Source organism: Symphalangus syndactylus, chromosome 3 (genome assembly GCF_028878055.3).
Source record: "Symphalangus syndactylus isolate Jambi chromosome 3, NHGRI_mSymSyn1-v2.1_pri, whole genome shotgun sequence".
NCBI lineage: Eukaryota > Metazoa > Chordata > Mammalia > Primates > Hylobatidae > Symphalangus > Symphalangus syndactylus.
In genome coordinates, this window is record NC_072425.2 from 90,474,684 (window position 1) to 90,501,370 (window position 26,687).

Genomic DNA, 26,687 nt, shown 5'->3' on the forward strand with positions numbered 1-26,687 from the left:
TCTGTCTCAAAAAAAAAAAAAAAAAATTATAAATTTTCTCTAAATTCAAATATTAGCATATTATAAAAGTTTTAAAACAGCAAAGATTGGATAAAGGGTGAGTTCCTAATCCACATAGGTTAGGTTTTAGATGTGTGAACAGTTCAATAATTTACTATACGGACAACTAGGTTCAAAAAATTATAATTGTATTTTAATACTATATCTTTAATAAAACAGAACCTCAGTAATTTAGCTCATGTTTGTGTGTTGCTTCAACAAAATCTGAAATCATATCATTTAGTTATCCCAAAGTCATAGATTCTTGGTAAACTTATGCTACCATTTGAAGTCATTGTTAAAAATACTCACTGCATCATAAAGGTAAGCTCTGTTTTTACATATTTCATTCTACTAAGGTTATTAAACTTGATGTTAGAAAATTTAAACATACATTGCCAAATATTAGCACTTCAGATATTTCTAGCAAAGTTTACAAAGCTGGAAGAAAAAACCGAGCAAATGAAAATACAAAAACATGAAAAATGAGCAAAACAACTCTATAATTTCACAAATGTTACAGAAAGCACCAACGCTTTGTAGTTAATTATCTGATTCTCTATTCTGGATCACAGAAATTATAATGGAATAAAATACAAAGCAATAAAATAAAAGGGAGGAAATTTTCTAACATTTATTACAAGCAGATAGTTCAAATTTAATTCTATCATTAATAAGTACACACCTTGGACAAGCTAACACCTCTGAATTTCCAGTTTCTTCATCTGAAAAATGGTGCATTAATTCTTATCTGTAATTATAATGAGAATTAAGTGTGACAATATATGTGAAGTCTCTAGAACAGTAAGCAGACGCATATGAGTCATTTACTTATTTTCTTTACCAGCTCCATGGAATTCTGAATGATGAATGACCTAGAACTGGCCTCAAATTTTACTGCTTTGTCTTCCCTTTCAGATATTTTTTATCCACTTGCCTGATCTCATTGTTCAACTCTAGAAGCATGAATATCATTTCTAAGTGGGAAGAACATGGCCTCTGTTTCCAAGTTATCTATCAACTGCATACATTGACTTCCTTGCTTCATGTTTGGGTTCTTCACCCACTCTGTCTGGGTTCCTGACCAGCTCTGGGTTCCTCAGGCCTCAGTGCTTACCTTTCCTGTTACCTCGAACTCTATGTATATGTATGGATGTTGTTTGTTTGTTTTCCCTTCAGTGTGATAATGCATCTGCCTACAGCCTCTGCTGAATCCCTTGGAACTAGAATCCAACTCGACTTTTATCCGTATAGTGCTATTAGTTTTTATAATCGTCACTGCAATATACCACTTTTTTAAGTGATAAACGTCTCAGAAGCTGGGGCCTCATCACCCCCAGGACAGCTAAGTGAGGTCTATATCCAAGTTAGTGAAAAATGCTAGTGTCTAAGAAGCTCTATACAGTCAATTCAATATAATTTAGAGCTTGTTTCTCTCTTATCTCCCATGGCATGGCTGCAGGGATTAACAGGAGAAATGAGAGTGATCAGAGTTTGTAGATATCCAGGAACTTATCTCTTCGTGGAATCATCATAGTAATTTCTATGCTGTTTGAAAAATCCAGTCACTACCGTATTGGTAACATCGCTTTAATGACTAGAAATAGGTAAAAGAATCCAAACCAGATCACAGTGAATATCAGATTCACCTAGGGAGATTTTACAAGATGCTTCTGCCTGGTCCCTACTGAAACAATTAAATCAGAATCAGTTGGGATATGATGCCCTGAAAGAAGTCGAACACACACATTTGCTTCCTGGAACTTCTGTGCGTGACCACCTCTCTGGCTTCTAACTGAGCAGGCTAGGGTTTCAGGTTCTTAGTATATTAATAGATATAAAAGTTTCCAAGCAACACAATTATATTTGCACATTTTCTCAGCTAGGAGGAACATTTCATGGCAATGGCTGAGGCAGATGCCTGGAAAACACATAAAGTAAAACTTTACAAGTTTCATTGACTTTTATTTCCAGAAAACATGATCCAAGAAAATGCATTTTGGAAGATTAATTTTTATCTATAGTTTGTTTTCTTTGATGATAAAACCTTATCTGAGAATTGCTATGAAACTTTTGTGAGTTCCTCCGACCATTTTGAAACATCAGTAAAGTAGAAAATGAAACCACTTATTTACCAGAGTGATAAAGCATACAAGATTTACATGTAGTCTCTACACAGTTTTTCTTTTAACAACCTGGTTTCTTTAAGGCGCAATTTAAGGGGATGATATCAGTTCATGTTGCTTGAGTTGTGTTTACAATGAGATTTAGTTTCTTTCTTAAGTACTTTAAACTTAGTAGGTTCAAGGATGCTCAGTGAGTCCAGACACTCAATAAATGCTTTTTGATGATGATAATGCTGAAGTTGCAACATGAGTGTTCTTGTATTTACTTACACTGAATGTCTTAGTAAGGTTCAGACTGGCTGGGCGCGGTGGCTCATGCCTGTAATCCCAGCACTCTGGGAGGCTGAGGTGGGTGGATCACGAGGTCAGGAGATCAAGACCATCCTGGCCAACATGGTGAAACCCTGTCTCTACTAAAAATACAAAAATTAGCCAGGTATGGTGGTGCAGGCCTGTAGTACAGCTACTCAGGAGGCTGAGGCAGGAGAATTGCTTGAACCCGGGAGGCGGAGGCTGCAGTGAGCTGACATCTAGCCACTACACTGCAGCCTGGGTGACAGAGCAAGACTCCATCTCAAAAAATTAAAAATAAATAAATAAATAAATAAAATTCAGACTTTTTTCTTAAGGTTATACAATGTCATTGTTTCTTAAGGTTATATAATGTCAATGTATTAGTCCACTGCTTCCATGTCTTCATTTTCTTAGTGCAGAATCCAAAAACACAAGAAAGGAAATAATGGCTGTGTTTTCTTAAAACAAGCTGGGATCTTCTATCCATAGGACAGGTAATACAGAAAAACTCCAACACGCTGTTTCGATGCTGTTGTTTTTCTCTAGTACCTCCACCTTTTTTTTTTTTTTGCCTTCCTTCCCTGATCTTCCTAAATACTGCTCTTCAGGCAGTGTTCCCACAGGTAATGCTGTGAAGTAGGGGTTCAGGGTCAGGGGCCAGTGGGCTTGCTTTCATGTATGTAGCTCTAACTGTAACCCAATGCATCTCTTTCCCCTGAGCAAAGCATTTGTCTTCTCAGCATGAATTGCTACATGCAGAGCAGGACAGGATCCTGCAGACTGTTTGAGGATCAACATTTGGAGACTTAAGACTCACACAAGGTTTAATTGTATTACAGTTGATGAGAAAATAAATATTGAACCATTGCTAGCACCTCATCATGCTTTGAAAATTTAAAATTCCTGATTGGCCTAAGTATCAGGAAGTCGGTCTCTAACATCTGACTTGACTAGAGACTGCATGCTGAAAGAGTCATGCATAACTAGTTGTTGCAGTGGCTTCTCTATAAAAGAAAGAATAGCCAAAAACACTACACAGACCCCTTCCAATCAAAGAGACTGAACTTTAAAAGCTAACTTTACTGCCTGATTCTGAAGTTTTTATTTTCTTCGCCAGACAGGTTCAAAAAGAATGTCTGTTTTCATTTCATCAAGCTTAATCCATACATAACATCCTTTCCCACTATTTACTAGACTACAGCTATCAAATGAAGATATGATGTCTGTGTTTGGGTTAGTTACTTTAAATTCTAATGACCATGATGTAATCACTGTAATCAAGAAAAGCTTGTCTGTCTTTAGATTTCGGTCCTTTGCCATTGGCCTGGCACACTTTTGAGCCTTTTCATTAAGCTAACCACGATTTTGCCTAATTTGTAATTATCTGAGCTTGCTTTACACAATCTGTGGTCCTAAATTAAAGCTTATTCCATTGTGTGTGTGTGTGTGTGTGTGTGTCTGTGTTTTGTGGTGATTGTTGTTCTGGCAAAACCGTTAACAAATATTTAGATAAGAAAGCTTTATCAGCAGTGTATTTTTTTACTAGACTGATGTGTTTGTGCATTTGAGTGTTTCTTTCTAATTATGCATTTTCTGGTAATTATATCTAAAGTGCAGATTCTTCTTTGCTCAAGCAAATGTTTAGAGAAACTTTAAAGTTTAAAAACATTTAAGTTGAAAAAACATGAAAATTGCAATGAGTATACACGTGAATATAAAATGTTCTTTCAATCTTTATTTCTTTGAGTTTGTTAAACAATAAAGGTTTATATGAATAAAATAGAACCCATACACATATTCCTAATATGGGGAAAGTTAAACTATTGTAATGAGAACCCCACTATGTTCCCATTCTACACACCGGCTTTTAAGAATTACAGAATTGGCCGGGCGTGGTGGCTCACACCTGTAATCCCAGCACTTTGGTAGGCCGAGACGGGTGGATCACCTGAAGTTGGGAATTTGAGACCAGCCTGACCAACATGGAGAAATCCCACCTCCACTAAAAATAAAAAATTAGCCAGGTATGGCGGCGCATACCTGTAATCCCAGCTACTCACGAGGTTGAGGCCGGAGATTCGCCTGAACCCAGGAGGCAGAGGTTGCAGCGAGCCGAGATCATCCACTGCACTCCAGCCTGGGCAACAAGAGTGAAACTCCGTCTCAAAAAAAAGAAATTACTACAGAATTATCCTTTTGGTCGGTTGTTCACTAAAAAGGAGCCCTAAGAACCCCTCCACTCTTTTTTCTAAGGAAAAATACTTGCTTATAAATTTGGAAAGTACAGATCATTAAATAAATTATTTTGGTAAAATATCCCATTCTATCTGATAAAAGTTTGCTACTCAAGCACACTTAAATCCCATTTCATCAGAGATACCCTAGATAACATTAGCATTTAGCTACATTCCTGACATCCTTCAATGTATGAAAATCTACTGAATTTGAATGCCTGCATATTTAATTTACACATCGGGGATAAATATTTTTCATCTTTTAAGTTGCAAGGTGAATAGAACAAATGGGGAAAGGGAGAATTATTTAGTTGCTAAGTAGCAGAGTGCCAAGGAACAGAGATTTTTAAACCAAGGCCTGATAAGCTTTCAGTAGTGACCTGGGAAATCGATGGAGGGGGAGGGAGCATTCTCTGCCTCTCTGTGCCTCTTTTCTACTTTTTTAAAGCTGGGAGTAATGGTCTATTCAAATAGTAACGTGTATAATTTTTGCTATGCCATATGTAGGTATGACTGTGGAAGATTGTAAATCTTCCAGTTCCTAGTGATGGCTTACTCCTTTGCCTCAGCAATGGCAGAAGTATATAGATGGATGGTTAGCATTAACCCCACGGGATGGCATACAGCAAGGTTAATTAATTAACCTACATTAATTAATCACTGAGTTGGTTGAGATAAATGAATTGCCATATGTATTCTAGTACAATAATCTTATCTATATGCTATTTTATTTTGACCAACTAAAATAATTCATGAAAATCAATAAAAAGAAAGAGGCAGCAGCATTAATTTAGTTTAAGCAAAGCTCCATTTAGATCTTATTTATTATATTAAATAATCATTTAAATGCCTGATGTCAATATGACCAATAGAGGAACTAATTTTAACATGATAATAATGACTGAGTCCCAGGAATATTAGAGAAACAGCAATTTTCTTAGGTGGGAATGCTGAAAATTGAAATAAAATCAATCAAATATGATTAATATAATAGGGTGTTTAGGTTAATTGGTGTGATGCATGTTTATTATAAAAAGTTGTTGCTAAATCCATGCCTGTTAACCTTTAACCCTAGAGCCTTATTTAACAGTTAACTTGCTTACCAGCAGGATATCTTCAGGATTCCTCTGCTAGGTCTAAGCATGGAGAGGCAAGTCCTGACAGTGACAGAAATGAGAAAAAAACAATTTCTCTTGTTTCCTAGAACATATTTTTTCACGGCAATAAATTCTTCTGTGGAGATTCTAATATAGTGAGAAAAATACCGTGTTCTTACTTAGATGAACTAATAGAAAACAACTATAAATGTTTTCATAGTATTAAGTTTTAAATTGCAAAACTTTGAAGAACCACTGACCAAGAAATTGGAAGAAACATGAACTACAGATGCATGCTTTTAATCTTCATTAACTTCCAGTAAATGTGCATTATGTATTCTCTATGTGTGTATGTATACATGAAATCGAGATGTGCATTGTGTTCTTAGATTTTTAAAATTTAAATGCATATATTTTTAACATTGAGATTTTAGTGAGACCTTGAAATAAAGCTGCTCTTCCGTGATAAAAACCAGGATTTAGATTCTCTGCTTTAAGGAGATGCAGATGATGTGGGCAACTCATGAAGATTTTCATGGTGCCATTGGTTAGACTGCCTCATTACACCATTCTGTCACTCTTGTGATCTGTTATCCAATGCACTATATGTTTAATTTAATGTTTATGTGTTATATCCCCAAAATATTGTAATCGCCTTATGGGAACGGATTCCAGCAACATCCAACACAATGGCTCTCATACAGTGGCATTTAAGAAAATGTCTGTTGTCTTGCTTTGACTTAACTCTTTTATTTGGAAGGTTTGATTAGACTAAAAAGAGGCAGGGGGACCTCAAGCATCATAAAGAAAGAAAATAATGCTATCAGGCAAACACAAATGAAGAGTTCTCTGCTGTGTTTGAAGAGTAGAGAACTTATAGAGAGAGACTGAGAGATGAAGCTAAAAATATAGGTTCAGTGGGCATTGTCAGGGGCTGCGTATAGGATTAAGGAAGAAATTTATCCTTTGGATATACAAGTCACATATCCAATGTCAAAGAATGCCAGGGAGTTAGAGGTATAGGTGAAGCATGCCTGGTAGAGGCAATAATAGGAACAGTGGCAAAGTGAAACACTATCACTCCTAGGAAATGGACAGCCAATACTCAGCTCTAGCAATCAGTGATGTTTAGAAATGCAGGCACAGTGACGCTAGACCTCCAGATACCATCAACAGTAACCAGAAATCCATGATTTTGTAAAATATTCTAATTCTTTTTTGTCAAATTTGTTGGTATGAATCTTTCTGTCATATTTTTATGGCATTAAGTTTGAACACTTTTATTGTAAATTGACAATTTACAATTGTATATATTTATGGGGTACAATGTGATGTTATGATTTATGAATACAATATGGAATTATTGAATCAAGCTAATTAATATATGCACCAACCCAAATATTTAACATCTTTTGTGGTGAGAACATTTGAAATTTATTCTCTTTGCAATTTTACAATGTACAATACATTTTTCTTAACTTTAATTTTAGGTTTGGGGTACATATGCAGGTTTGTTATGTAGGTAAACTTTCGTCACAAGGATTTGTTGTGCAGATTATGTCGTGAGCCAGGTACTAAGCTTAGTACCCAATATCAGTTATTTTTTCTGCCCCTCTCCCTCCTCCCACTCTCTACCCTCAGGTAGGCCCCAGTGTCTGTTGTTTACCCCTTTGTGTCTATGTGTTCCCATCATGTAGCTCCCATTTATAAGTGAGAACATGCAGTATTTGGTTTTCTGTTCCTGCGTTAGTTTGCTAAGGATAATGGTCTCCAGTTCTATCCAAGTTCCTTCAAAGGACACGATCCATTCTTTTTATGGCTGCATAGTATTCTATGGAGTACATGTACCATATTTTCTTTATTTAGTCTACCATTAATGAACATTTAGGTTGAAATCCATGTCTTGGCTACTGTGAATAGTGCTGCAATGATTATCTTTATTTTTAAAAATACTGCTTGGGTCAAGTAAAACATATGTACAAGCATGTTGTGACCTGTAAAGCATTAGTTTATGACTTCTAGCATTGGCAAAGAACTATGAAATAATTTTGATTTTTTTAAGCATAAGGAGTAGAGGTTTTACTGCCACTTTCTGAGTATAATAAAAGTTTTGATATGACATCACATGACACAGGTATAGTGATGCTGCTCAATAGACAACCAGCAATTTTAATAATGAGTCCAGAGCTTTGCTGAAAGTATAGATGGGTCAATGTACTCAAACATGCTAAAAAATGTAACTCTTCTTTTAAACTTATAAATAAGCTAATTTTCTTCTTGAGCCATGACCTACTGGTTAGTGAAGGGAAAAATTAAAACTTTATCCAGTTTAAAACTCAGCCTGGTACACATATGCAAATAGTCTCTTTAGCTAATACTGCTTCTTCTCTGACAACCCCTATCCCAGCTCTTATTTTAAACAGACCTCCACATGTATACTGGCTGTATCCATTTGTTTCTAGCATAATGATCCCAATCCACCTAATTCCTGGGCACCTGCTGGCATCTATCTCTAAACTGTTTCTAAACTCCACAGCTGATTAGCTCATTGCCCATTGCTTGGGTGAAAGGGATTCCCCTTGGCACATCCACCATCTGTCCTTTGCTGACTTTCCCTACAGTTATCACAGGTTTCATAGCCAAGTCTCTGCTGGGTGTCCATCAGTCCCCAAGCCTGATGGCCCACTGCAGTCTTGGCCATGGCTCACCAAACCCCAACCGCTGCACCCTACAGACCCCTGGATCTCATCTCAGCAACGAACCACAGGAGCTGAAGGAGGCTGATGTGTGCCAGCCCGACCTATCCTCTCTAACTATGCTGCTCTGTCCTGTTGGCTAGACCAAAAAAACTACCCTATATTGGAACCCCCTCCCTCCTTGTTTCTTATAGATGGGGAATTAGCTGACGCCATCCAGTTCTCATTGTCCTACTCTGATTATATAACATACCTCCTGGGCAGATGAATTAGAGACACACCATGAATTAGAGACACATGAATTAGAGACACACATCTGACTACTTTTCTCTTTCTTCCTTTCCCTCTTTCTCCAATGCTTCTCATGTTTTCCTGAGGCTAGAGAGAGGAAGTTGCCTTTTACTTTCTATATGTCCTGTTTTCTACCATGAAAGTGCCTCACTGGGGGAAGCAGAGGGGACATTCTATCCACACAGAGGCCTAACTCTATGTATGGCTCCTTCAGGCTGGATCTTTGATATCTTAATGTAAGTGAAAGAAATTTGGACAATTCTTTCCCTTCCCCTAAACCTGGCTTTCAAGCTTATTGTCTTCTGTGCAAACATAGCTAAATATTAAGTCTCTCTCTCTTCAGAAGCATGTCCAATGTATTAATCTATACAACACTACCCAACCCCTAATCCCATCCCCAGAGGCGGGGAAAAGCTCAAGTCCAATAAGCAGGAAAGTCATGTAGTCAGAAATGCAAAAGAGAAAAGCATATCAGAACCCTCAAAATATTACTTGCGTTACTTAAATTTTATAGAGAGTTACAACAATGAAAATTAAATGAAGCTACAACTCCCTTCATCCCAAACTTACTTAAATCTTTTTGCAAATTTTGTTTCTCCAGTTGCATTCCAAGGCAACTTCTAAACATTCAAGGCTTATACATTGCAGGTCTGATATAAGTATACCATGAACTTTTTTGATACTGGGGAACATGGGTTCTGAGGCTTTTGGGCATATTGAACGATTTATCTTTTCATTCTAACTAATTTTTACTCTCTGAATCTAGAAAGCCCTCAAAACACAAAATGATTTAATACAAATGATGTAATGCTGTGTATATATTTTAGGCTTTTCCTTGCCAAAGTTCCATTTAAAAAAAAAAAAAGAAGAAAGAAAAAAATTATTCTCCAAAGACACTGCGCACGATGAAAGCTATTTATATCCTGCCACTCCTCCATTGCACAAAATGAAAACCTCCTTTTAAAAGCTTGTCAACAAATGCTTCAGTATAGTAAAATACAGTAAAGCATCCTTTTTTAGTGTGTCACAATTAATAACAATGACTAAATATATTGCCTCCATAAAAAACAAATATTCTCTGATTATGTAAACAGAATCAACATTTAAACCCCAGTGTTTTTATGTTACTTCAGGAATACAACAGCAAACTAAAATTATGTGTTAATGGATTTGAAGTTAATATACTTCTTTCAAGTCTATTCATCTATAGATTTTGATTAGGTGGAGAAATTAGTATATAATCTGTACTAATTTAAGGATGTAGATTTTTCTTCACAGCATTATGAGAAACTAATTATTTTTAAAGGCAAAAAGAAAACGTACAATTTCTATTAATATCTATCTCTCAAATTTTAACAAACTGCCATTGAAATGAAAACTGTGAAGAATTCTAACTACTGAATGAACATAAAAATAGAAAATAGCAACGTTTAAGACATTTGCTGTTCTTATTTTAGAAGATGACTACACAAAGCCAGCCTAAAGAGAGGGATAAGATTTCACATTTTATTGGCGTTTAGGGAAACTTTATACCCTGTCTCTGGAAAATCAGAAAGGGAAGTGGTTATAAGGAATCCACATAATAACGTATGGGAAAGCCAACTAGAATTTACAAGGGAGGGGACTCTGCTGGTGAATCAAAGAGCTGCCAAATCACATGTTGCACAATTTATTAATCGTGGGCTGTTCTACCAGCCAGCAGTTTCTCCATTTTCTCCTCATTTATGACTCTATTCCCACTAACCCACTAAATTATTTTTGGTGCAAAATATGTGTTATGAGTGAAAACACAACACAGGACAAAATTAGAAGAAAGTAAACATTTGGCAGCTTTCAAAAGCAGGTGGAATGAGTCCAGATTGTCCATTGTCTACAAGTGGAGCATTAGATTTTGGCCAGGGAATATTATTTGTTGTTAAATGCTACATAATTCTCAGTTTGGTTTTTAAGAAACAAGGACTCAGCATGGTTTTGAAGTCCAATTACTGTGGATCTGTTGGTGCTAAGAAATGCTATGTGCCCTTGACCCTGCTCCAGTTTCCCAGCTGTGACTCCAAGCCAGGGAATTTTATAGATGACACTGACAGAAAAGATTTTTCTAAGAGTTTACTTGAAGACTCTCTTTACTCACTTGGAAAATGTCCAAACATCACGTTACCACTGCTATGTTCTACATGTGTATAAATTTTCTCATTAAAATATATTAAGCTATCTTTGTAATCCCTTTCTTTGATCTTTGTATGTAGCCAATATTTTAAAACATTGCATTTCTATGTACCCTAGATTCTCTAAGGCAGGATAAAATCAGACAAGAGGTTTGGCTCAGTACTTCTCACCCTGCTTTCCTTTTTACCCTCTATCAAAAGCTAAAATACTGTCCACTGTGATAATTTGGGCTCAGTGGATGTGAAATTGTGGTGAGGAAAATCCTCTCCAACAATCTATATATACTACTTACTTAAAATGAAGTGCAATGGATCACAGAAACATCATCTCCCTCTCAGGTCGTATCAAATGCCTTTTGTCCCATGTCAGGCCTGCATGTCACTGGGCTTTTTAGCCTCAATTAACCTCACTGAAGAGGGCTACAGGACAAGTATATTCATTTATGAATATCTTTTTAAACATTCTAGATCAACACTCTCTGCTTAAGGAAATCATACAGAGAGGCTATGCAGACAAAGGAATGTGTAGACAAAGGAATCTGCTCCTCACTGCTGTTTGGCAATTTTCAGTGCATCTCTTGTCTGTTGCACTCCTGATCGCAGATGTTACTGATCCCTCCAGTTCCCTCTCCATACCCCTTCATTCCCAGAAGAGAAATGTCACTTGTTAATTTACTACTTGGGCTGAGCCCAATGAAATGCACTTCTTCAAATCCCTTCTCTAGCCTTCTTCCATCTTTACCCAACTCCTTTTTCGTCAGTGCTCCTGTGGAGCTGCATCGGCTTGCCACAGCAGATATCCTCATCTCTGCTTTAGCTCTCATCCAGGGATCTTGCTCCATCATTATCATTTTTTTTCCTTTGTCACTTTCTCTTCCCTTGCTGATCATTGCCTTTTATTGACAAATAAAATCAAGCCTTCCTTATACACAACACCTCTACTTATCTGCTTTTCAATCTCTCAAGAAGACTTAAGATTCACAGAATCTTAGACTTCCAGAATATTAAAGCTGGAAAATAACTTGTGGAACTTTATTTAAACTAAACCTTTTTGTAAAATAAAGGAAAAATCCCATGTCCCTTTGCAGTCTTTCCTCTATGCCCATAATTTTGAAAAATCTATTCATCCAAAGGTAAGAAATGACTCTTGTTTGTTTGTTTGTTTTTTTGAGACAGCATCTCACTCTGTTACCCAGGCTGGAGTTCAGTGGCATGATCATGGCTCACTGCAGCCTCAACTACTCAGGTTCAGGCGATTCCTCTACTACAGCCTTCTGACTAAGCTGCAACTACAGGCACCCACCACCATATCCAGCGATTTTTTTCCTATTTTTTTGTAGACACAGGTCTTACCATGCTGCCCAAGCTAGTCTTAAATGACTTAAATTGTTCTTAGTGTTTATCTTTCCTGGCTTTGCTATTTTTGGTAGTTGTTTCTTCTCAGATAAATTATTTCTTCCTAGTTACCCAGACCCATAAAGTTGTTCCAACACATAGTCATCGGGGATGATCCCAGGCCCACATAGCTGTCACCAAACTTCCCAGCAAGTGCTTGACCCAAATTCTTAGAACCATCCTTGGCTCCCTCCTTCCTTTCATCTTTAATTTGAAAAATTTGTAAATAATATGAAATCACATCCATTCTATTCCTTCTTTTCTGCTGTCCTTTTAGCTTCCATTTTCTTTTTATTGATTATTATAATAGGGTTCTAAACAGGGTCCTCACAAGCATTTTCTGTCCTCCTCAGTTCACCTCATATATTTGTATCTCATTAATTTTCTTCAAGTGAAACTCTGATACGATCATTTTACCCTTAAAACCATATTTGAGCTTATAGCTCCAACCCCCAAGGAGGTTGCCAACCAAGTAAACTACAATTCCTAGCATTCAACGTTCTTCCGAATCTGTTCCAATTTTTATTACAGATTGTTATTCACTAGTCTCCTTTTTGAATCTCAAATTGTAGTCAGAATGAAGGACTGGAATAGCTATAAACGTATTGCACACACCCTGCCTCTATACCATGCTGCTTTCTGTTAATATCTTTCTCTAGCCTCTGTTTCTTCCTTCCTTCCTTCCTTCCTTCACCACCATTTCTGCTAACCAAAGCACTCATGATCCAGCATGGCGAACCTCAAGGAATATCTCACTCATGCTGCCCATCCTGATCACACAAACAGAAGAGAGTTTTCTCTTTGATAAATCACAGCATTCTTTGCTCCTGTTTGATGTCACCTAGAAATCTAAAAGATACTTGGGTGTTTGCATTATTCCTTTCCAGAGAGAAAAATTGCTGAGGCTCAGAGCTGTTTGATTTTGAATTTTTCAGAACTCTTAGTATAATACCTTGTGTTTGTGTGTTCAACTATATGTTTAGCTGTTGTCCTATAGGTTCTAGGAAATTCAATAGGTCCAAAACTAAACTCCTTCCTCACACTCTCACATGATCCCTGATTAAACCTTTTTTCACAAAATTCTCTAGACCAGGCTAATGGTTTTACCAGTGACTCAGTAATCAAATCTGGAAATCTGGAAATCTTAAATTTCTCACCTTTCAGCATAATTCTTATTGATCATTCACATTTGTAAACAAGCCTTGTTATTCTCATCTAAAATCCTTATAAATTTCTCACTTCTTTCCATCAACACAGTCTCTGTCTGAGATCAATCCTCAACATTTCTTACTTGGATTATTGTCATAGTCTGGTGACCACATTTGACTTCTTTGTTACCTATCCTCCTGGCTGCTATTAGGACGATTTCTCTAAATAGCAAAACAGACCATTTAATCCATCTTCTTTAAATTTTCCCAGACTTCTTATAAGCTACAAAGAAACACCTTAAGACTGTGTATGGTTTGCAAAGCTCTTCACCATCTGGTTTCTGCCCTCCTTTCCAGCTTTGTTTTATACTACCAGTTTACATATATCATGCAAACATAAAAAAACCTTGGAATGCCATTATCCCTTGTTGCTTAAGTAAATCCTGCTCATTCTTCAAGGCTCAACTCAGTCCACTTGCTAGTACGTATCATAAAGCATTAGGAGTCCTTTCTCTGTCAAATCACATAATAACTATAAGTTTACTTGTCTGTGTTCACCAAAAGAATGAGAACCCCTGCAAAACTTGGAGATTGCCAAATTTTGATTCATTTCATAGAGCCTAATAAAATGTCTGGAATATAATATACTATTTGCAGAATTTTGTTAAGTATGAATTAATTAATTCTAAGCATACATTTATTCAGTTCTGATTCATATTAAACTACATTTATAAAACTCCTTTTATAGGTTCAGAAACTAATAACTAAATAACATATTTTTAGGCATACATATTTGAGTTAAAAGGAAATTACAAACACAAATGTCAAGATAATTCTGTGAGAGGTACAATAGAGAAGCAAAACCAGGCAAATGTTAGTTACCATTCATCTAGTTCTTTGTCCAGGTGGTAAGTTCACTAATGTTCATTCTATGGCTAGTTAATTATGTTTTTAAAAATATGGCCATTCATGGGTGAACAATGATAGCATATCATGAATCAAGATGTGAGATTAATCTAATTATCTGGGGAGTTTGGAAATCATATTGGGCATCAGATTTATTTGGTTCTAATTGACAAAACTACTGAACTCATCATTTTATTAGATTAATAATAATCTTACTTTTCTAAAAAGTGATGTTTTATAGATCCATGTACCTTTTTACTACATTCGTTTTGATCTGAAAACAATTAGAAAAATGTGATAGAACAGATAGACCATACAGGTATGAACATAACCAAATATATCTACTCTAATATTCACATGTGTTTCTATTTTGTGATGTAGGCTCCACAAAATAGATATCTTCTCTAAGGAAAAAGCAACTGCACTGGAAAGAATAACCACAATTGGGTATTCTCCTGGATACCCTGAAGAGATACAGGCACTCAGTCATGAGGAATTTACTGAGCTACTACCATATTTCAGGATACTGGATGCTGAGGACACAGAGATAAATAAAATATTGTTTCTGCCAACAAAGAGCCTACAGAGGCAAGAGGCTCCTCTTTGTATCACATTTATACCTTGGAAAATTGACTTAGCAATTTGAGAGACTGCAGTTCAGAAATAACTGTCTCTTTAATCTAGTTCAAAGAAAATTCTTAAAAAATTTGTGAAATGTTTCTTTATATCAGTTTAATAGAATGTATTATTTATACTCAGAAGATAAAATGTGTTTTTTTTCATTTTCTACCACAGAATTTGATATTTTATAAGCTATAATTATAGACTAATTTCTCAGAAAATGAAAAGTAATTGTAATAACAGCAGTTAGATATTTACATTACTTTTTAAAGCCTTATTGTTCAACAATTTATAAGGGGGCATTATGTAATTTTATTTTAAATGAAGTAATAAATTTGGTTCACTTTATAATGATTTTGCAATTGTCTAATATGAAACTAAAATAGTAAGTTCTGACTTCTTATTTCTTTTCAGAATTTTATAATAAAGATAGATCTTCTTTTTGAGACATGTACACTATTCATTCACTGATTATTGATTATATTTTCTATAAGAAACAAAAAGTTATTCAAAATTTCCATCAAATAACAGTAGAAAGAACACATGCACTTTTAGAAAGCAAATTCAATTCACATTTTCTTACGGTAAGTAAGAAAATTGATGGATGCTGTGACAAAGTAGAAAGGTGATAGATTTAAAATGGTCTGATTCTTTTTACTTTCATTTCAGTAGTATTTAATATATATTTTACAATTACCAAGTGATTATCATGTGACATGCTTTAGAGGGGGAAATCCATGTTTAATGAATGAAAAACTACTGTATGTATAACATTACTCTTAGCAGTGCCATGTGTAGTCTAAGTTATCTAAGTCATCAAAACTTTATAGAAGAAATGAAAATTTAAAAAAAGGAAAGAAAGGAATGATAGGTTTGCTGTAAGGATAAGCTTTGTGATTTTAGTGATTTATCATAATGGAAAGGTAGTGAGCAAAGCAGAGGAAAATGAAAGCTGTAGCAAAAAGTACTTAGCAAAAAAACTTCAAAGAGGCTTTCCATAATGTCTGTGATCCTGGTTATAAAGAGAAAAGAAAACAAAATATCTATCCACTTAAATGTAAAACAAATGGTCGTTTATATGGCATAAGTATCTTTTGTCCAGGCAGAAGGATCAAACCTTAGAAAAGAAAGAAGGTAACTATTCCTTCTTTAGGACGCAAAACAAACTAGATTGCATGGTTACATTTTATCGTGTTAGCTACAGAATTTTAAGCTTCATTATTCTAGATTTTCTACACGATCAGTTTTGTGAACTGAACAGGCCATATCTATACACATCCTTACTTATATTCATATATTTGTTTCTATTCCCAACCATAGTACATCACTAATTATTAAAACATTGGAAGGTAAGAAAGGATAGTTTTGCTTTTCTTCAATATCTTGATGGGTTTATAGCCACAAAAAGTGACTTGTAATGATTTATGAGAAGTTGAATATTATTTTAAATGTGAAATGCTAATTTTATGCTTAGTTTTTCAAAGCATGTTATCTCTAGTAAACTCTTTTGATCATCTCAACAATGCAGTGATGGTGCTTTGTTACATTACAAAAAAAAGCACAAAGACAAAATTATTAAATGACTAATTGGAATCCAAATGTGTCAAACCTCTTCAATCATATTTTCTGACACGAATTCTAAATCATTTTCTAGAAATTGTCTATGCTGGTTTATACAATCTTTGAATCATTAGTCCCGGAAGCCTATCATTACTATGGAAGCCTAGTTCTAGACAAATCCTCTTGCCTTCAAAGAATACATTTTGAAAGCACCAAATAGCTCAAATAGCTTCTCTCATTACTATCAGGGAGAATTCAGATAACCATTAAGACTTTCATTGCTTATTTGAGGGCTATGTATTAGCAGCTTACATCTATATTTTATATATCTCCATGTACTATTTCAGGTCAACCTTTTAGTATTTGGATTCTCCCTCATCCTAGTATCAAATGATCACACAATTGTAAAATTACACAGACTGCATATACTGGTTACTAAAAGATGAAAGGCAAAATAGACCAAAAGTCACGATGCCTAAAATTTACTTTGAAACTCTTTGGTATAAGCAATCTGACATATTGTGCATATATATAACTTATATTAAACCAATACCCAAGTATCTATTAAAAAAGCATATGTGAGCAGTGGTCAGCTGGCATGTTAATCACGAATGCACAGTCCTGATGCAATCTAGCTGCAGTATGCTATCAGAAAGGGTTATACTTGAGCAGTGACTAACAGAGCTCTTCTGAAATTTTTGTCTTTGATCAATAACCAATATTTTGCTAATAGGTTGCCGGATACCTAAAATGGGTTTTTGTTGGTGAAACTAGTTACATACCTTGCTAACTTGAGTAATGAAATGGGTTTTTTCTTGATAAGATTAGAGGTCATCAAGACATGGATTGCTTAAATTAACTTTACAACTTTATTACTCAAATAAAGTTGAGGTCCAAGGTCCAAGAGCATCAGCATCACCTGGGAGTTTGTCAGAAATGTAAAACCCCAGGCACCATTCTGGCCTTACTGTATCAGAATCCCCATTTTAACAAAATTCCCAGGTGATTCACATACGCTAGTTTAAAAGCATTCTAACTCTAGCAAGACCTGTGACTTATAGCCTTAGGAATAATGCTTGAGGCTTAACCTTGAGGGGTCTATCCCATCATATCTTTGAATGCTGTTGGTTAAAAGGTGACCTAATGCTAGGACTCGGAATGGTAGTGCATATCTGTAATCTTAGGAACTCTAGAGCTGAAGTGGAAGGATTGCTTGAAGCCAGGAGTTCAAGGCCACAGTGTGCTATGATCTGGCCTGTGAATAGTCACTCCACTCCAGCTGGGCAACATGTGAGACCCCATCTCTAAACCTGGAAAAAACAAAAAAAGACATGGTGCTCTGGAATTTTGCATTTGCTTTGAATAAACCTTTTATTCAAAGTGCTGATCTGAATACATAACAAGGCAAAGAGTTTTGATTCATTCAACTTTGTTATAAGTTGATTGTATATCTAAGACAGTATCAATTTAAGCCTATTGTCCCAGTGTAATTATGCCCTATTTAACTCTCAAAGGTTTCTAGGTTTAGATAATAAACTATATGATCAGTCTATGAACAAGTCATATGCATTTTTACTTTCATAAGTTTATTTGTTGATAATAGACCCCCACATTGACAGTTTTTACAGAGATGAGATGGGAAATTTTTCCTTTTGGGAACCTCTAGCATCTATGATGTCTCAAGGTTACCAGCTTATTCTGCCATCCTGATATATCACCCAATATTTAAAAAATTATTATATAATAATGAAATTGGTATTGATAATTGATGGAAGAAATCAAATATATTTTCAAACCCATAATCTGTGGCCCATCATCTCTAAGTCTTAGCTTCTCTACACGATTATTTTTGCAATTTAATAAAGAAGAGGATAGAAGATGTTCCAGTTCTAAAAATCAAAGTATTGATGATGCGGAAGTGAATCAAAGCTAAATTTTAAAGTGCCTTGATTCAAAAATTTAATCCAAAAAATTATTTAAAAAATCAGAATAACTTGTTTTTTATCCAGTCACATCTGTGGTAGTGTTTAATCAATCATCAAAATCAAACATATTTTAGCCCATATTAAATCTTAATCAACTTTTTGAATCCCTATCACAATTTATTTTTGGAATTAATAGTTACATTGATGGAATTTTAATGCTTCCTAAATGCCGAAAATTCAACTATATTATCTACACCAAAATGTGTTAGTAGCAATATGATTCAAGGTCATCATTTAGTTCTAAGTTACTGTTTTCTGAAAGTAAATGAAAAGATTCAGAGCTCTCATTTGAATAGATAGTAGATCTGTGGTACAGTTTTGGCAATGTTGTGTTTTCTTGGTACATCATTGTTACGATAATGGCTAAAGATCTTATGAACATAACATTTGTGGTAAGTAGATTACAACTGAAAATGAAAAGATGCATTTTCAAGATCATAAATAAAGCTAAATACCCTCTTATTCAAGGGAAGGAATATCTAAAACCTGACCAATTGTACAAGGATCCCAATTAACTAAGACATTTCTTACTGGTGTGCAGAACAACGTGTGATTACCCTACAATTACGGAAGCAGATTGCTGTGGATTTACTATCTCAGAAAATGCCCCTTTTATTTTCAATGGGTTTTAATTCTTATATTAAACATGGCAGATCAACTTAAATATTAAGAAATAACCCAGAAATGTATTTATCAGATAAATTTGCCAAGAAAAAATGATAAATTGATTAAAATATTGTATCAATTGGTCTCAAATCTTTGTTAAAAAGATCATATTTTCTGAGAATGCTGATAATCAACAAGGAAAGCCCACAATGTACCCAGTTACAAAGTTGCAACTGAATGAAATGCAAAAAAAACATTGATTTCTCATTTTAATTCATGGCATACTCATCACTGAATGGTTCTGTGTTAGTTTCTACTGGAAATTTATAAAGCACTGCTTTCAGATTTTTGACAGGGTACTGATATATGTTTATAATTGATGAAATATGGACACGAAATATCATAAAAGAAATCCATCTAGGAAATTCAGCATTCATACTAAAACTTAGAGAAAAAGGAACATGGACAATGAAGAATTTAAAAACTTATAATCAACAAACCACATTTCTTTGCTTTCCCAGCAATTAATACAGAGTGTAAGAGTGCAACAGTCTACAAAACGAATTACAATTTAATTCTCACCACTCTCAATATAACTGCCATGTTAAGTGTATTAAAGCTTAAGTGCTAGTATTGCCTTCCAGCCCCCAAATATTTAAGTGTAAATTATTTTACCTTTCAGTTTAGCAAAATGAAACTAATGGACATCAACAACTCATATTTGGTATCCACAGAAAATAGATGTTATAGAAAAAGCAATAAATCAAGTGTTAGGACATGTCACTAAAGTCTCACCTCTATTTGATTATTCTTATTCTATTCTTAAATAGTGAGAGTCCAGTATCTAACTGTGTTTATATCCCAGCTAAAATATTTACTGGTCATGTGACTTGGGTAAGTTACTCCCCCTCCTTTTGCATCAGATTGCTCATCTGCAATAAGGGTATAATTTTTTAAGTGTGTTTTGAATATAAAACATATTAATTCATTTAAAGGGATTTAAAGCAATGCTTGGCAAAAAGAACTACTGAATAAATACCATGAGTAGTTCTTTAACTCTGTAATGTAATTTGTTCTACAAAGATTTTAAGACAAGAAACTTTACAAGTTCTGGACTGTTTCTCCTTACCCTTAAATTCTCACTTAAGTTGGTTGATTTCCCTTAAATTTCTAAGAATGTGCACATTCCTTTAAACTTCTAAAAAGACATGAATAACAAGGTAGTCATCTCCAAAGATTATATCTTACTCAATACTGCATTGCTGAGGTAGTCATAAAGTGTTTTATCTAAACTTGTATTTTCCAAAAAGAATTATATGTACCTATAAGGAAATTCCAAGAGAATGTATAAAGTCACAGAATAACTGCAACAAATCTATGTAAAACTTTAATTATAGAAAAATATTTGGAATATTTTTTCTAAAAAAACCCAATTGATTAAATGATTTAAACACACACGGCTATGAAGCAGAAAGGGTCACTATATATATTTTTTAAAGCATGATAGGCTACTTCCATAAAACAAGTTGAGACTTATTACTCAAAACTGTTGAAAAGAGTGGCTATTTTAACATTTATATCTCTGTGATTTGTGCTAGTAAACATAGGCCATGGGTACTACCACTGACGTGGCTGTTGACTTGATTTCAGTCAACTCTGCCACTAAAGGCTCAGAAATTTCATCTGTCATTCTTGACAAACTACTTCTTTTATTGAGAGGTTCTTCTCTAGGGTTGTCCTTATGCTAGCTGAGACATATCAATTTTAACATAACTTAAGACTCAAACTCACAGGATTGTTTTGTAAAGCAGTCTAAAAGTCACATATATCAGTTTTATTTTTGTGATGAAATTACTACTAAAACCATGTACTTTGGAAAGCTCACAGTGGTTTGAACCAAGAGAAAAACATTGCTTTTGTTACCACACTAAAAACAAAAGTACCTTTAAAAAAAACTTCAAAACAAAAAGTCATACATTAAGTTTATCTTAGAAACTAGTCATGAGTTGTCTGTCAATGTGAAATTCTGAACTAAGACAGATGAACTCTTTCCTACTTCAATATATTAAAATTTTGTATAAAAATAATCATATTAAAATTTAAAAAATATATACTAGATTTTAAAAGAAAGGGAAACACCAGGTTCTACAATTATGGAGATAGTTAAATCAAACTTAGAGTGGTAAGAAGTAGGAGCACAAGAGAATTTCAACACACTTGGACATTCACAGGTCTGATGGGAAATCCTATTTTTATGTAGATATGGGAGATCAGAAACATGACCACACCATTCCAAGGAGAGCATCTTTAATGAAGCCTGAAAGCGTATTTTCTCCTTGAAAAGAGAACACAGTTGTTGACCCCGGTCTATGGAAGGATCATAAAAAACAAAATAAAGGAAAACAAAAAACAGAAAACCAAAAATTTTAAGTCAAGTATGAGTATGAAGTCTGAATTTATATTGTTTTATTTTAATTTTATTATTCTTGTATAGTTGTTTTTTCTTGTATTGGCTTTGGTTAAAATCCCATTTATCTTAAATTGTTTCTATATAGTCCTGAAATACTGTTAACATAATTTTATATTTTACTATACATTTTACTTCACATCATGGTATTCCCCAACAGAAAAATGTATGAGTAAATGCAGAAGAAGGGAGTGCTATGCAATGGTGAACAAAGCAATTGTGAAAACATTAGTAACACTAAATAATTATTTGCTAAAAATGATAAAAATGATAATAGTAACTAATTTGGATGATTTAAATATAAAAGGTTAACTAATATGCTTGACAAAAATAGGAAAATAAGATGGAGGAAATCAAAATTAAGGCATTCTTGAATTATTTTATTGTCCCAGGGAAGAATAAAAAGGGTAATTAAGTTTAGACTTGTTAATTCCAATACAAATGCTTAACTCTCATACCAGTAGAGAGAAATAAAAGTAAGAAGGAATTATGAGGGATAGGCAAATAGCATCTACAAAGTAAAGTGGTTGAAATTATTCCAAATACATCAGTAATTATAAGTATAAAGAAATAAATCCTACCCATTAAAAGATACAGTTTCAGCCTAGATGTATAAAAGAAAGAAAATCTATGTGTATGCTGTTAAAAAAAAAAGTCTCAACATTTAATAGCAAACACACTTACACAGTGTAGGACAAGAAAATCAAATAAAATTATAGAAAATTAAAAGAATTGAACTAAACTGCTATTTATTGCACAGAGTGTGATTTTATGAATAAATGTTGTGTAGACATCTAAAGAAAAATTATGACAAACAATAAGAAAGTTCATCAAGTTTTCTGAATTAAAGGTTAACATATAAAAATAAGCTGCACTCTAATACAGAAGAAACAAGTAATTTGAAAAAGATAATTTAAAAATATTGAAATTCATAAAAGTTTGCTGTGAGATTTATCTATGAGGAAAGTAATAAATGAAAGTTTTTTTTAAAGTATTAAATAACTGCAGTATTATACCATGTCCATTGTGGAGAAATTTTGTATATAAAAGACCTCAGTTTTCCTTAAATTAATCCTCAAATAGGATGAATTTCAATTGTAATAACAAAAGGGTGTGGGAGGTGATATGCAACCTAATCAGCTTATATTTAAATGTATATGGAACCATGACAGGAAAAAAAATAACCAAAAAAAAAGCATGAAGAAAAAGTAAAAGGAGTTATTTGCTTTACCTTTATAAGGTTATTAAACCTTGTTATAAAGCTAACGTACAGTTGTCCCTCCTTATGTGTAGGTTCACTTTCTGTGGTTTCTGTTACGCATGGTCAACCATGGTCTGCAAATACTAAATGGAAATTTCAAAAATAAATATTCATACATTTTAAATTGCATGACATTCTGAGTAGCATGATGACATCTTACACTGTCCCGCTCTGTCCCACCTGGGGCCATGAATAATTCCTTTCACCAGCGTTTCTATGCTGTATTTGTTACTTGTCTGTTAGCGATAAACATTGTTTGTCTCTGACACCCAATCATCTGCATTTTCAAGGCTCTAAGATCCAAGATCACATGAAGCAGATGAACCTTCTTCTGACATGTCATCAGAAGGTCAATCATAGCCCAATACTACACCACAAAGGCTAGGTGTAGTACAGTACAATGTTTTGAAACAGAGAGAGAGAGAGAGAGAGAGAGAGGGATCACATTCACATAACTTTTATTATAGTATCTTGTTATAATTGTTCTTTTTTTAATTAGCTACTGTTAATCTCTTACTGTGCATAATTTATAAATTGAACTTTATCATAAATATGTATATATGTACAGGAAAAAATATAGTGTATATAGTAGATATAGGGTTCGGTAGTTAGTATACATGGCTTAAAGCATCCACTGGGAGTCTTGGAATTTGTCCCCTGTAGATAAAGGGGCACTATCATCAATGAAAATGCCTGGTAATAATTTACGTTTTAAGAAAATTGATCAGAACAGAGAATTCAGAAAGGTACTTATTCAAACATAAGAACTTATTATATCACAGAGATATTAATAGCATTATAAATCAACAAAGAAAACTTCTATATTCAAAAAATAAAGATCAGAAAATTGGCTAGCCATATGGAAAATAGTTAGATGCTTTCCAGATATCTTCCACAAAATAAACTTCAGTTGATTTAAATACAAATCGAAATATTAAAAATAGAGCATTAAACTTTTTTAAAAAAAGAAGATATATTTATGATAGCCATATAAGTATTATTATCACTATTTTCCAAATAAGGCCCAGAGAGGTAAATAAATCTACATAAGGATTTAGGACTTACATGTAACCAGGACTTGATGCAAACTCCATATGTTTTAATAATCATTTTATTTTCTCTATTTGACTCAATAAAATGAAACTCTTCAATATATCACAAACTTATTTTTAACACAAGCAAGAGACTGAGAGTAGACTGTCAAGCTCTAACATGCAAATGATTACTTAAATTTCATAAAGAAATCTCACAAATCAATAAGAAAAATATTTCTGTAAAGGATCTTTGATATATCAGTAATCAGAGATATGCAGATTAAATCTACAGTGATACACCCTTGTATGTCCAGTGAATTGACAAAAACTTTTAAATATGTAAATACCAAACATTGTTAGGGTGTGAAGAAACATTCTTATAGGCTGCTGGTGGGAGTAAAATTGAAGCAACTCTTATGAAGAGTAATTTTTCATCTAGTAATATTGCAAGTCCAACCATTTATAGTATTGAAGAACTTACGGAAACTTCTTACACAAGGAGATATATACAAGGCTTATTATCAGATTGCTAATAATATCAAAGACTTTTAAAAGTTAAAAGTCCACCAGTATAAGAAGAGTAATGTCAACAAGATGGTGGGACAGTTTAGCCCTGGATAAAAACACTGATAAAATAACAATATCTGGGCCAAATATCTTTATGAGAGCTCCAGAATCCAATTAAGAAGTTGACACAACTCGGACAAGCACAAAACTAAGAAAAACCATTTTGAAATGAGTAAAAACAGTAGTTTCACTTTATCCGTGCCAACCTCTCCTCAAGCCAGCACAGCTCAGTGCTAAGAGAGATCCACTTGGCCTACAATTTCTCTTTCAGGAAAAAGAGTGAGTGAAGTATGCATTCAACATCCCCAGTCTTTGGGGGGCACTGCCCAAAGACCTATTTCTGTCTTACCTTACTCAGAGTACTCTGGCAACTGGCACAGTTAGAACACTTGGAAGCAGCTAGGCAAAAAGAATAAGGTCAGAGGCTCTCAGCAGCCTGCACAACTCAGCACAACTGAGAGAGAGTATACAATTCTGAGATCTATCCTTTTGGAAAGAGGAAGAAAGTGAAGTTAGCACCCAACATTCTGGCATTCGGCTGCATTGCTTTAGGTAAAACAGATGGGTAATTCTCAGCATACAGCACAGTTCTGCAGGATAGGGAGAAAGCACAAAACCCAGAACTTTTTTCTTTTGGAGGAAGGGAAAGGAATCGAATTTGCCACAAATGCTTCAGCATTTCAGTGCACTACCTTAGAGAAAGGGAAAGAAGGTTTACCATGGTCCACACAGCTATGTAAGGTTGGGAGAAAGAGGAAAATCTTGAAACTTCTTCCCCAGGAAAGAGGAAGAGAAGTAGAGTGTGCATCTTATGTCCAATCCTTTTGCTGTTCTGCTCTAGGGGGAAAAAAAGGATGAACTGCAGAGACCACAACAGTCCTATGAGATAAGGAGAGGTTATACACCCTGAAAATCCTCCCCCAGGGGGGGAGAGAAAGAAGTTGAGCATGCACTTCCATAGAAGACATTTGAGAGGCTCTTGGAATCTCTACTCAGGCTGGTTGGTGAAGGTCTTTCTCTGCCTATACCATTCCATAAAGACTGGAAGAGGTGGCTGCATCTTCAAATGCACAGACATCAACGCAAAGCTACAAGGAACATGAAGAATCTGGGAAACAGGACAATACTAAAAAAAAATAAATCATCAGTAACCAACCCTTAATAAATGGATATCTATGAAATGCCTTACAAAATATTTGAAATTATAATCTGAAAGAAACTCAGTGAGCTACAAGAGAACACAGACAACTAAACAGATAGTCTAGAAAACAATAAATGAATAAAAATAGAATTTCAGCAAAGATATAGAACCAAACAGATATTCTGGAGCTGAAGAACACAACAATTAAATTGGAAATTTTAATAGAAAACTTTGCAAGTAGAGAAGATCCGGCACAGAAAAAAAATTAATAAACTCAAAGACAGATCATTTGAAATTACCTAGTAGGAAAAGCAAATAATAATAATAATAATGAAAAAAGTGAACAATACATATGAGACTTATGATAAATAATCAAGTATCCCGGGGTGGAGCCAAGATGGCCGAATAGGAACAGCTCCGGTCTCCAGCTCCCAGCCCCAGCGACACAGAAGACGGGTGATTTCTGCATTTCTGCTTGAGGTACCGGTTTCATCTCACTAGGGAGTGCCTAACAGTGGGTGCAGGACAGTCCGTGAAGCGCACTGTGCGCGAGCCGAAGCAGGGCGAGGCATTGCCTCACTCGGGAAGCACAAGGGGTCAGGGAGTTCCCTTTCCTAGTCAAAGAAAGGGAAAACAGACGGCACCTGGAATATCGGGTCAGTCCCGTCCTAATACTGCGCTTTTCCAACGGGCCTGGAAAACGGCACACTAGGAGATTGTGTCCCGCACCTGGCTCGGAGGGTCCTATGCCCACGGAGTCTCGCTGATTGCTAGCACAGCAGTCTGAGATCACGCTGCAAGGCGGCAACGAGGCTGGGGGAGGGGCGCCCGCCATTGCCCAGGCTTGCTTAGGTAAACAAAGCAGCCAGGAAGCTCGAACTGGGTGGAGCCCACCACAGCTCAAGGAGGCCCGCCTGCCTCTGTAGGCTCCACCTCTGGGGGCAGGGCACAGACAACCAAAAACTCAGCGAGAACCTCCACAGCCTTAAATGTCCCTGTCTGACTGACAGCTTTGAAGAGAGTAGTGGTTCTCCCAGCACGCAGCTGGAGATCT

At 35.0% G+C, this 26,687-nt stretch overlaps 1 long non-coding RNA gene across 1 annotated transcript in view; it reads right to left on the reverse strand.

Annotated features, from left to right (window-relative positions):
* LOC134736312 (uncharacterized) overlaps window positions 1-26,687 on the reverse strand; it is a 241,263-nt gene that overhangs the window by 87,087 nt on the left and 127,489 nt on the right. Inside the window, exon 3 of the long non-coding RNA XR_010120256.1 lies at window positions 725-790. This is a non-coding gene — a long non-coding RNA (uncharacterized lncRNA). The remainder of the gene's footprint in view (window positions 1-724; window positions 791-26,687) is intronic.